Source organism: Poecilia reticulata, linkage group LG23, assembly GCF_000633615.1.
Source record: "Poecilia reticulata strain Guanapo linkage group LG23, Guppy_female_1.0+MT, whole genome shotgun sequence".
Classification (NCBI taxonomy): domain Eukaryota; kingdom Metazoa; phylum Chordata; class Actinopteri; order Cyprinodontiformes; family Poeciliidae; genus Poecilia; species Poecilia reticulata.
The window spans coordinates 10,926,292-10,938,999 of NC_024353.1; the positions used below are offsets into that span (position 1 = coordinate 10,926,292).

General features: G+C 40.5%; 1 long non-coding RNA gene across 2 annotated transcripts in view; it reads left to right on the forward strand.

The window, feature by feature from the left end:
* LOC103459465 (uncharacterized) overlaps positions 1-12,708 on the forward strand; it is a 134,885-nt gene that overhangs the window by 54,586 nt on the left and 67,591 nt on the right. Inside the window, exon 3 of one of the 2 annotated variants that reach the window (XR_532748.1) lies at positions 7,603-7,767. The exons of the other annotated variant lie outside the window; for it this stretch is intronic. This is a non-coding gene — a long non-coding RNA (uncharacterized LOC103459465). The remainder of the gene's footprint in view (positions 1-7,602; positions 7,768-12,708) is intronic. 2 annotated transcript variants of the gene reach the window in all.

Here is a 12,708-nt window from a genome sequence, read left to right on the forward strand (position 1 = left end):
TATATATATACATGCTGCAGTATATATATATACTGCAGCATGTATTTGTATCTAGCTCATTTTGTTTTAATCGTCCTGAATGAATTTCTTTGGAACCATTAGCTCTCAGAAGTTTACTAATAGACTACATCAGTGTGGAATTTAATCTTTATATAAATGGAGCTGTCCATAGAGATTTTTAGAACATCAGGGAAGAAATAACAAATTGAAGCGTATTGGACACAGTAGATGTGTAAGAAATTAAGTTGTAGAGAAATCTAAAGCATGGCAAGAGCTTCAGGAAATGCTTTAAACATCACTGTGAAAACAGAACTGTAGACCTACCACAATGTCGCCGTCAAACTGAACCAACTGAGCAAGAAAAGGAAAGTTAATGAGATCCAAACTGTGCTGAAGATGGTCAGAGTTGATGGGAAAATGGATGGAACTTTAAAATGTGATAAAACCTCTAAGAATATCTGGGCACGGGTTGACCTTCCTTTGGGACTACAGCCCTAAACGTAAAACCAAGCATCTCGATAAGTTAAAGTTCAGATAAGTTAAAGTTCAGACTGAAATTCAATTGATGATCTGTGGCAAGAGGTTAAAGCCGATATTTACAGTCCAATCAGACTGAGTTTGAAATGTTTTGCAAAGAAAACTGGAAAAAATGTCTCCCTTTTTGATATGCTAAGTAGGTAGACAAACCCCAAAAGATTTGCAGCTGTGCAGCAAAAAATGGTTCAACAGAACTGACTCGGGCAGGTCGGATATAAATGCAAACACTTCTTTGTTTTCTATCCATTTGATTATCATGCAATATTTTCATCAATTAAAACATGAAAAATGTAAACGTTTCTCCTCCCAACCAGTGCAATACTTGTTAAATGTAAAATATAATCTATACAATAGAACATTTTCTGATTTCCAGAGTTTTTCTGCTTCTCTCTGACATGTTCAATTAGAAGAAAAGATGACTGTCTGTCACTGCAAATTATCCCAGCCATTTTTTTTTTCTTTTTTCAGTGTTTGACCCCCTTTTTGCCCTTTGGCCCCAACCTTGACTGTGACCCCCTTCGCCCCCGCCCCCCGGCGGCTTCGTAAAAGCGGAACAAGGAAAAACCCAAAGATAAAAGCCCATCTCCTTCCCCGCAAACACATCTGCTTGAACACGCCCGGACACACGCGTGCCCCCACGCTCCAAACGAGCGAATCTGCTTTATTATGACAAGCTTGTGCATTGTTCAGCCTACCAATACCCAATCACTCATTTTCCCCGCTAAATACCTCTCCCTCCCGATGGCTTCACTTGGCGCTCGGTCGAAAAGGTCACACAATTAAATGGCTAAGGCCTTCTGTTCATGTCACAGAATGGTGATGTATCACTCCGGGCTGGCTGTACGTGTACCTGACACACTGTGAGCATGAATATGATTTCAGAGATCATTAAAAATTTAACAGCATGACCTAATTACCCGGGCTCCCTATTCAGATTCCGAGCAGTAAGTGAAATGGAGAGAGAGGAAGAAGAAGGGGAAAAAGGAGGAGGATCCTCTGTATGGCAGGTTGAGTCTCATCTGGAATCAATTATAATTACTTTATGTTGCTACTTTGTCAATCAATATGAAATGAATCGTAATGGATCGCTCAGGGTGCCTCCTACTGTACTTGTAGCGATGAAGAAGCGTTGTTTGCATGTTTGCGTTTAAGTGGATGAGGTTGGTGAGTGACGTCATTCGTCTTAAAGGGATTTAGATTTAGGCGGACAAACCAACCACTACCGTTTTCACTCAAATCAACTTCCTCTTAGGCTTCCTGCCTTTTTTTTCTTCTTTTTTTTACTACATTGATTTCTCCATATGGAGTCACAAACAAGGCGGATTACCATTATCTGCCGTTACAAAGCGTTTCAGGAATCGTTGACTAAAGTCATAAAAACCCAGAGCTTTTCATGTCTCCCTCCCCATCGATTTAACGCTTGTGAGAATGAATTGCAGATCAATTGGCTTTACCCCTGGGCAGACTTAATGAGCAAGCAAAACAAGGAGGTCCGTTGTTGGCCCCACTCGCAGTTCATACTTTTTTTTCCCCAGCAGTAACAGAACCAACGACGATGATGATGATGAAGTAGTATATTAAAGAGGAGGAGGAAACGAGGCAATGATTTCCTGTTTCCTGCCTTCTCTCGACGCCTTTGAATGCTGCTCGGATGGAGACGCTTCCTTAACAAAGATGATTTAAGGGATCTCATTTTTCACACTTGACTTGCATTTGCATGACAACAACAAGGCCTCATTGCGATATTTTGTCTTGCCGTCTGTGTGACAAATAACTTTAGTTATTTTGCTCTCCAGGAGTGGGTCTCATTACTCACCTTTTAGGCCATTGTGAAACTGTTGCCTCTTTTTTTTTCACTAATGAGATTTTATTGGAGTGATTACTCTATAAGCAAATATCATAAAGCCTTGTTGGGTGTACAGGTCTTGCAAAAGGGATGTATTTTTGTGGGATTTAAAGTGCCTGATCAATGCAAAGTAGATACGTGAAAGAAGATTGTGTGTTCAAATTAACTTTTTTTTTGCAGGAATTCTATGCAGGTCAGAAAACAAAGACATCCCGTTAGCACGAACAAACCACATGCACAGTGAAACATGGTCATGGCCATGACCAGGATCAGACTACGTTCATGCTTTCTTACAGTAGAAGTTAAATACAACAGAAAGAAAACTTGAGGTTGCAAAAGATTCGAGCGAGATTTAGGACCGCCGTGTTTATCTCATTGCGTCGTCCTGTGATGATCACTGTTCCACTGACTTGAATTTCAATCCTAATCTCGCTTTGTCCCTGGCAGCACTTTAACTGCCTGACTGATGCATTTGAATCACTTCTCCCCTGGTTTTCATCCAAGCAATTCACCCTGTACGTTTAACTCTCTGCCCACCTGGAATCAATACAGCGTCTGGCAGCGTTGTAATCAGATGGCACAGCAAATCTTTTAATCACTATCAATAACCAGAAAAAGGCACTTGAATCATTCTGCTAACGGTTCACTGACTGTCCCACTGGATTATGTCTAAAAAATAAATAAATCACACAAGACCTAAAGCTGGCTCTTACTCTTCCAGTGGTTTTTTTTGTGTTCAACCAGATTTCACAAACGATTGGAAAGGATTTACATTTAGTATACATTCACAAATGTACCAACTTACACGAGACTGAAAAAACTCCTCAACTAATGTCCAGAATATGGAATAAGTAGTAAACGTGTTACTGCGAAACAGCTAAACATAGCTAAAACATGATAAATTGATGAAATTCACTTGAGGTCTTTTAGGGAAGAGCTGAGGTGGCAGAAGTGTTTTAAGTCCCGATTTGAATGAGCCAACAGTTTCTCCACATCTCAGGTTTCCAGGCAGTTCCCTTGTTTAGTTTTGGTCCACAGTGAGCAGATGACCTGAAGGGTCAGGACCAATTTACTAGTAGTTTGCCCATACTGCATTGTAAAGGTAATTTTACAGTGACTAATTAAAGAAATGTGTACATATAGCTGCATTTCAGATAACTAAGGCATAAAAAACAACGTGAGAATGTGAAAACAATGTTCATTTAACAAAACTGTAAAACATTTTACAAAAAAATGTCAAAACGGCACAGAACCAAGCTGTAAGTAACACAAATTTTCTGAAAATGTAACTAAATTTCTCCAAACACAATATAGTAAGAGAAATGATTAAACAATCCTAACTATATGAAGGAGGGGGAAATTTAAGGCCTATGGAGAATAAACAATATTTCAACAAATTACAGAATTTTTTTGAAACAAGAAAAGACATAAACCTAACACTTCTAAGCAAAACGATGTAAACCAAAAAGAGTTTTACAATAGTGACAACAAGAACATGAAAGAAAGCAAACAAAACGCAAGCAATACACAGATTTATGATGAACGAGAAAATAACACATAATACATGGATGGACGAGGACAAAGAAACAAATCACCAAAAAAAAGCAAAAATTCACAAAGATTTCCAAAACCAACTATTTGTCACGTCTTTCTTCATTGTATCCATTTGCAAGTCCACAAGTTGTTTTGCAAGCCAACTTTTTCCAGTATTCTTTTTCTCTCCTTCTTCTTCTCTCCAACATATTATTTGGCAACCTGAAGCCAACAAAAACCTTAAGCTGCTGTACCAAATCTCAGCAGAAACCTGCTGGAGTTTGGAGCAGCTGCTTCGAGGTCGCCATTTTCCGGTGGCCTGGACCTTAAGTTGACTAAGTTGACGGTATGAAGTAGAAAGAGTCTGACAGCAGGTTGGGGGGTGCACAGTTGAGGCACCGGTGAGCAGAATCATGTCGAGCAGGAAAATTCAGGGCAACTGTAATTGCCCCACGATGTTTTAGACTTTGCGGTGAACATGTTTCCCTATTGTTCATGCAGATTTTATTATACCAATGGGGAAAGAAGGGAGAAAGAGAGAGAGAGAAAGAAAAGCCTCATTTATTGTACAAATCTGCAGTCATTGAAAAAAAAAGCACACTGTTCTGAATATGCAGAAAGCACGTCAACAATTTGCCCGTACCCTGCCATTAGTCTCGCCTTCTCCTGCTCTTATCCTGCTTTTATTACTCTTTAGAAGAGAAAGGGTAACGAGCGCCGGATGGATTGCAATTCATTGGAGTTCCATTGTATGCTGTAATATACACTATTAAGTGGCAGCATATAGAAACAAACCTTTGATTAAATGGATTTGAATCACAAAGAAACAGCAAGACCCCTCCTCAAGCCTTCAGTTAATAAGGATTGCTTTTTGACTCTGGGTACCTGCGCACGCTGACTTTTGACACCCGCCGTTTTCAAGAGGGGTATTTCTGAGGACTCTCATATGGCGGCAACCCCAGATTAAATCAAGTCGACTGTAATAAAGTATAATGTTATATTCATTTTGTCATCATTACTGATTCCAGTGCACTAAAAGGCTTGTGGATTATAATGAATTTCAAATAAGTTCAGCGTGCTAATGGGAAATGACGAAGAGTCGTGTGGATTACTAATATTAGCTCGAGCTCTATGTTTCATAGACTACACTAGAAATTTTTTTTTCAAATAGGCTCTTTTTTTTTGTTGTTTTTTTTTTGTTCACGTTTCAAGTTGCTCTTTGATCCTCCCCCAATTATTCGCCGTCAATAAGCGCCTGGTGATAAACCTGCACCCTCGTTCTGCATCTGTTTATTTATGTAATCCAAACTGTGCAGCCTGCAGCACGCGAGAATAAAGGGCGTCGAGCAGACGTTGCTCGAAAAGCAAGAGCAGATACGATTGAGACGAGGACAAAATAGGATAAATAACAATGGCTCGGGCTGCTTAAGAAACCCCGTCACTCTATACATAGAATTCAAGAGATGTATTTATCCGAGGAAGGCGTGCAAATCTACGCCAGTATCTCGACTGTTTGCATAATAGATTAGAAATTAGCATTTTTGTTCATTTTCCATGTATGCACAGTGCCTGGAAGAATAACACACCATGCATATCAGATCAGCCTGCCTACGATTTTGCGCAGTATATTATTTGACAATCTAAAATGTGTAATTTGCATGAAATTGCTTAATTAAAACACAGTCACTGGGGGTATTAATTTCTTTGTCTGACAGTGGAGTGTGGTGAGGGGAGAGCAGGGGAGATGTAAAAAACGCTGTCAGATAGCGCTGTCACAGAGGCAGGGAGGAAATTCTGCCTCGTTTTTTTTTTTTTTTAAACCCTTTTTCCTAACGGCGGCACCAAGCGATGAGAGAGGATAACGCCTGCCCAGCTAATTTGGGTTATGGTGGTAAACGGAGGCCACTGCACCAGAAAGATACCACAGGAAAGGAGGGAGAAGGATGAGTGAGTGCATGTGTTGGGATGAAAGACGGCAAGAGAAGGAAGGAATAGCAGAGCTGAGTTTGTGCCATGGTATCATTATTTTGTCCAGGGGAAATTTCATACCACAGTCTATCACCATTAGGCTTTCAGATCACTTTTTTTTTTATGTCAGTCATATGATTTTTCTGTAACTGCAAGCTGTTTAGAGATGCACTCATCAGAGACTGGTCTACAGTCTGCAGTATTTGTAAAGAATTTGACATGCAAATATCACACAAAGATAACTTGTGCAAATGAAAAAAAAATACTTTCCATAAATGATTTTTGTTAAGGTGATGAAGCATCTTTGCTCAATGTGAAAATATAATTGATTGCCTTCAATCAAATTTACACGATCCAAAAACAGATCCCCCCCCCCACAAAAACTACAGGTCTCACTTGTCTCAGTTAAGATCAGAGTTTACGATTCAATGGCATCCATGACAGAGTTCCAATGCGAAAAAACGCTGCTGACCACAGAGAACACAGATGTCCATGTCACGATTCCTCCCAAAAAAGAGACTTGGGCGGAGTGATGTTATGGGGTTGCTTTGTTGCTTCAGGGCCTTCACACTGGGCACACTTGATGAAACCATGGATTTTTCTCTTTAGCAGGAAATCCTGATGGAGAACATGTCGCCATCAGAAGCTGTTTTTCCATTACTAATATGCGCAAAACCTTTTAGATGTTCTGCTAATGTCGAAAAGGGACAATTACGCAATTGCTCTTTCCATTAAATCAGAAATGCAACAAAATAACACTTGAATAAGTTTGTTCATGCAATAAGTCATTAAAAATAATGCAGCACCATCACTTTCCTATCACCATCTAATGTTTCCTTAGTATTTTCCGCCTGTAGATTACATGATGAGTTGATTACATGACTGGTGTGTTGCGAAAAAAGTGTCCATTGCGGTTTTGCGAAATACACTAACCTTCATTCATCCTATTGCGAAAACTTTTTACTGAAATGTTGTTTTTTTTCTGTTTTAAATTGACTTGTTTCAGTTAAACCAACTTATTTTTGTAAATCCAAATTGCATAATTTCATGGTGAGTGAAATTGACCGAAAAATTAGTGTGTGACTTCAAACCAGTCAAGTTAAGAGTTCATCTAATGAAGAGTTCAACTAATGAAGAGTTTCTCTGCTCTTTTAGCTGATTCCACCAGCTCCAAACATATTGTTGTAAGTACTGTGATGGCTGGGACAGTTGTGCCACTTAAATTTGTTTGTATAAATAAAAACAAAGTTACATAGTTAAGAATTTTCCAATATAATAGAGTTTGGATGTTATTAGGTCAGAACTGGGATTTACCCTTTGCACTCCTTTGCCCTAAGGAATATAAAAAATCAACTTACTGGATACTTTCACTCATCATATCTCTATTATCAGTTTCATGAGTGCCTGTTCTCAGCGTTTAGGATGCTCTAAACTGTGAACCAATCACTAGTAGCCAACATTGAGTCTTCTTCCTTCAGTATCAACTTGAAATACTGAAGAGTATTTGCTTGATTTTGATGTTGATATGCGTTCCCTGATCAGGAAAACATCTTTTTTCTTTTTGTAGTTTCCAACCGGTTGGTCAGGCTAAAATTGTCACATTCCGGTCACCAGTCAATTTCATCGAGCATACCTACTTTTGTTTCATCTGCATCCGTTCATACTGTTAATCTCTTCATACAAGTCCCCCCTCTCCCCCCTCTTCTTTTCTGTTACAGAGCCGGAACTCTTCCTATTATGGGTTTTGTTTCTAAGATGAAATCAACTGCAGGAGCCACAATGTGAGCAGTGGATTGAAAACACCCTCTCATTAACTGTTGCCCAGCCTTCAGCGGCGTGCCGTTCGTAAATGTTGGGAATTGTGAGCGGAAAAGGGCAGAGAGGTAGGCGAAGGATGAACCAAAGAGATTCGAAGGGGAGAAAGGGGGGAAAAAATAACACAGGGAGGAGGAACTCTTTGGAGCATGACAACGAGGGAGATTAAAACTCCTTTCCCCATTTCCACTTGGCCCTGTTTCTGCATGTGTGCAGCCTGCACATCTGTACCCTTTTGTCTTAAATATCAAAGGCGGCAAAGGCGCGTTAACATTTCAGTAATTCAAAAGTTACAAGAGGAGGACATGGGGGGGTGAACGGTGCAGTGAAGTTATCAAGCTGAGAGAGATGGGGGTTTGTGTTTCTTCCTTTCCTTCTTTCTCTCGCAGCAATGCTCAGGGGAACTGTTTGCCATCTCTTGTTTTGGACCGTTTAGGGGCGCCGCTGTGCAACAGGCGAACTCAAAGCCCTCAACAGGGAGAAATGCCGTCCAACTGCACAATCAGAAAGGGAGGAAAAACCATAGAGGGGACGAAAAGAAAGCAAGATTGTGAAAGGAGGAAGTCAAACGATAAAGCAACGACTGAGACGGGGAAAGAAATGTATATATCGGGTAACCTGAATTGAGGCAGACAGGCGGGCAGGCAGGCAGGTTCAGTAAGGGGTCCTTGTCACTAGTGTCAGCAGCGAGGTTGAAAACAGAGACAGCAGCACCGAGGGCAGGCTAACAGTGACAGGACCTCCGCTGCAGCCGTGACGGCCAGCTTCACTGGGACCTTAATTGGTCCTTTGATGTTGCTGGAAAAGGTGGTGAAGTCGATGGAAATGGGATCTGTCCCCCTCTGCTCCCATATCATTATATCACTGTGTATTCTGTGTTTATTTATGAATCAGAAACCTTATTTTTTATTTTTTTATTTTTTTAACGCTCCTGAAGGGGCAGCCTATTTATTGCTACTGTCACTTTTTTTCCCCACTGTTCTCCTGTTCAGTTTTGTCTTCTCCCGTCCTTGATTTTGGATATTAACCAGAGGCAGGGTTAGATTTTGAAACACTTTCTTTTTTTTCAACTGTTTTAGTCTCTTTATCCCAGTTAAAGCAAACAAAAAGCTCTAATACAAGATTTCTTCAAAGTTTTTCAAACTGGGCATCATAAATGGTGCCTTTGTGATTTTTGCACAGGAGTTTGTGTCTTTCATCATTTCTGATAGACTAAAATCACCATTTCACATTTGTTCTTCGATTTATTTTGATTTAGGAATGATCTTGTAAGCTTCATGTAGTCAGAGCTTCCTTTTAAGCCACTTTTTGCACTTATATTTCCCCAAATGGCTCGGTTGGACATGATTATTTAAAAACTGCTTTTGCTATCGGCTTTGTCTCTCAATAACAGTCATTTGATCTTAAGCATTCAAGTAGGACGGAAAGCGATAAAGAAGATATCCCAGAGTAGCTGTAAACACCATCCTACTGATAAGGAAGTGATTTTTAACTCTTTGATTGCAGAACGGTTGGACTCACCCTAAACAAAGGGGTTTAAGGATGTACGTATTTTATTTCATGTATGTTTATAGCTTAAACATAGATGTTTTACATCAAGCCTGACAACTTTCTCAGTTCATACCTGGCTGAAAGTGCTGCATGTGATCCTGTTTTATTTATATTCACTTTATGTGCTCCTGCATGGCCACATGAAGGTGGCGTAAAGGGTGAGCCATGTTAACGAGGAAAGAAGGGTTTGTTTGCATGTGGATGCGTGCGTGTCTGTGTGTGTGTGTGTGTGTGCGTCGACACCCCCGCTGCCTCTGCTGATCAAATGGCGCAACAAGGGTAAGTCCTGCTAATGTGGGGAGCTGTTTAGAGCCAGGGACTCCTTTTGAAATGATGATGATAATGGATTCAGTCCTCTCATTAATGGAGTCCGAGAGCTCATTAGGCGCCAACAAACAAGCTGGCGCAGGAAATGCCAAGTACCCCCATCTGCCTCTGTCTCCCATTTCATCCGTGGATGTGACCATGTTACTGTCATTTAGCTCAAACCCTCCTATTCCTCTCCACAGGCACAAACACACAGCAGGGGGGCGGGGAGCACACAAGCACACACCGGCAAACACACACACACAGCTGTATTTTCCAGTCCTTAGCCTGATCTACAGTACCCAGCCTCCCAGACAAAACTTCAAAGTCGCCCAGCCTTGGTGCACTCTGCTGGTACTCCCTGGGAGACGCTGGGCTGTGGGGTCATGGGATCAAGAGGATTGAAATTGATCCTGTCTCTTTGGTCTTGCTCGTCTCTCTTTAGCCTCTTGTCATCACGCTTAGCTCCCTATAGAGGCCGTGCGATGATCCACCTGCAAAAACCCGAGTGGGGGGGGAGAATAAAAAAAATAAAGTAAAATCCCATTTTTGTCGCGTTTTCCTCTCGCTGCCTTCTCGGATTAGAATTTTTTTTCTCTCTCTCTCCCTCTCCCTCTCTCCGCCTTCGTCCGCATGAGCTGACAGTTACAGAGCGCCGCGGCACCTCTACGGAGCCGGCCGTCCTCACCTCCGCATTCCATCTAGGTCACTTGTCGTTGTGCAGTGTCATTTTTTGGGGAAGCGAAAGGGAAAAGAAAGGGATTCGTCACCGGGAAAGGGGAACAGTGCGAATGAAGTCCAAGACACATTTGTTCGTCTGGGCACGTTTAATCACTGGTCTCCTGCGTTCTGTGTGTGCGACGGCTCTGGCTGAATCCTGTAGCTGCCTCCTTCATAATTTTAACCTCGCCATCTTTCCTTATCTCACTCAGCTGTGACAGCTGCAGCGCTTCCATGAGCAGGAATGGCACTGATAGGTGGATAAAAAGTCATCCTTTGGGGTGGGAACTCTTCAGCTCAACAGGCTGCTAGAAGGATGAGATATTAGATGAGCTAGAATAGAATCAACTTCATGTTCTCTATGCTGTTGACACCACTTAAAGACAGATTACACCCACTTACTTCCATTTATTATGGTTGTTTTGAAATAGACGAACGCATAGTAAAAAATTTATTTTTAAGGCAAAAACAGAAATAATTATGCTATTCTTTACTCTGGTAAATATAAATTAAATAATTAATCCGACTGAATTTAAAGGCAATGTTCAAGGTTTAGCTCAGAAAGTTTGCTAAGCCTGGTGGTTGAGTTTTGGGGCAGTCATTCATCCAGCGGCCTGTCATGTTTTTCAGTTAAAATTTGTTTTAAAGTTGACAGGAAATTTGAAAATATTACTTGATAATTTTGTTTTTGAATGATTAGAAGATTGATACCTGAACACCAACAATGAAGTCTTAAAAAATGCAAACATTTAAAAAATACTTTAGTAATTAAGCAATGCTTATAAAACATTGCGGGAAACCCTGTAGTTCATAAAAAGAAAGGCTGCCTTTGTGTGACTTAATATTAGTATAATACAGCTGTTCTGTGAAGGCCTCAAAGAGGGCAATCTTAAATCCTAATTTTGAAAAAATGTACTATTTTGAGTTGATCTGTTGTCCAACTAAAACACACATCTACGCGTGAATTCTAGCAGTATGAATACTTTTGAGGTGCGCACTACCATTATGTTAATAAAAAGTATCACCCAAACAGGTCCCAGTTCATGCAACGTGAATCGGAATTTCTTGCTTTCATGCCGCACTGGAGGCAGCAGATCCAAGAAATAAGACCTCAGAATTGACAGTTAAAAAGTCTTTAATGTCTGCTTTAATCAAGCCGCTATCTGAGCCCAACAAGAGCCTTCCATATGCAGTGCATTACAAAAAGACATATTGAAGATGACTAAGTCTTATCTTTTACTCCATTCCCTCTCCATCAAGGAAGGAAGTGATAGCTCCTTGTCAGGGAGGAGGAGAGATCAGAGTAGGAGCTCCCCGAGAGCGGAACTCACAAGGGTCCACTCCAGCCTCATAAGGGCTCTGTTATCCACCATAATGATACACAGCAGAGTTATCAATCACCGCTTGCCATTCTTTAACTAAAATGCATTCGAAACTTTACCTCTCTTCCATTTTTTTATTTATATTTTTTTTGGCGACATTTTTTCATCGACTATTCATTCATTAAAAAATGAAGCGAAATAGCACAGCTGTGATAAGGGGAATGCGTTTCCTTCTCGCCCTTTTTGCATTATAATTATGGGCTTGAGGGATATCAATTAAATGTGTCCAATTACAGAATGCTTCACAACTAGAATATGAAGTTGCGCCTCTTTTTTTTTTTTTTTTTGATCTATTTACTCGCAGCCGAGGCAACAGAGACGAAGAGGCAGTGGGAAGTTTCAAAAACAGCCTCTGTTCCACATGAAAGGGGCATTTGATCATATTTTTTTATTTTTGTCTTAAAGAGAAAAGCTTGCCAATGAGGAGTCATTCCCCATTAAAGTCAAGCAAAATTATCAGGCCTGCATTAAGGAGCTTTAAAAAAAAAAAAAAAAAGAAAGAAGAGATATGTATCATGCATGTGGATATGCATAAACATGATGGAGGAGCTTAAGTAGAAAATGAGATCTGATGCCGTAGTGAAGAAGAGAAAACCGGCGTGCTCAGAATGCATTTAAATTTAAATATTCATGTCATTATAATTCTGAGGAATGTGGAGCGACCGTATGATATTTTATTGAGGAGGCTTTAAAAAATGAATGCTGTCCCTACTCCTTAATAAAAATCCCAGGCTTTCACTCACGGTAGTCGGTCACAGACTACAGTTAGTCTCCGATTATGAGGTGGGACAAAACGGGTGTGGTCAGTGGAGGAGACGACCGGTTGCTTGTGAATTTTTTGTACACAGTACCTGCATAATATCAACACAGTCTCACTTTCGTGACATTTTATCAACCACTTTTTTTTGTTTGTTTGTGTATGACAGAGAAAGAGAGTCGAGACGAAGATGGCGTATTATTTTTAGAAGTTTTCGCAACTTAATGTCTAAAGTGTGGCTTGAATTTCTTATTGCAGCTTCTAAGCCATTCTGGGCGTATCTGCACAAGCAC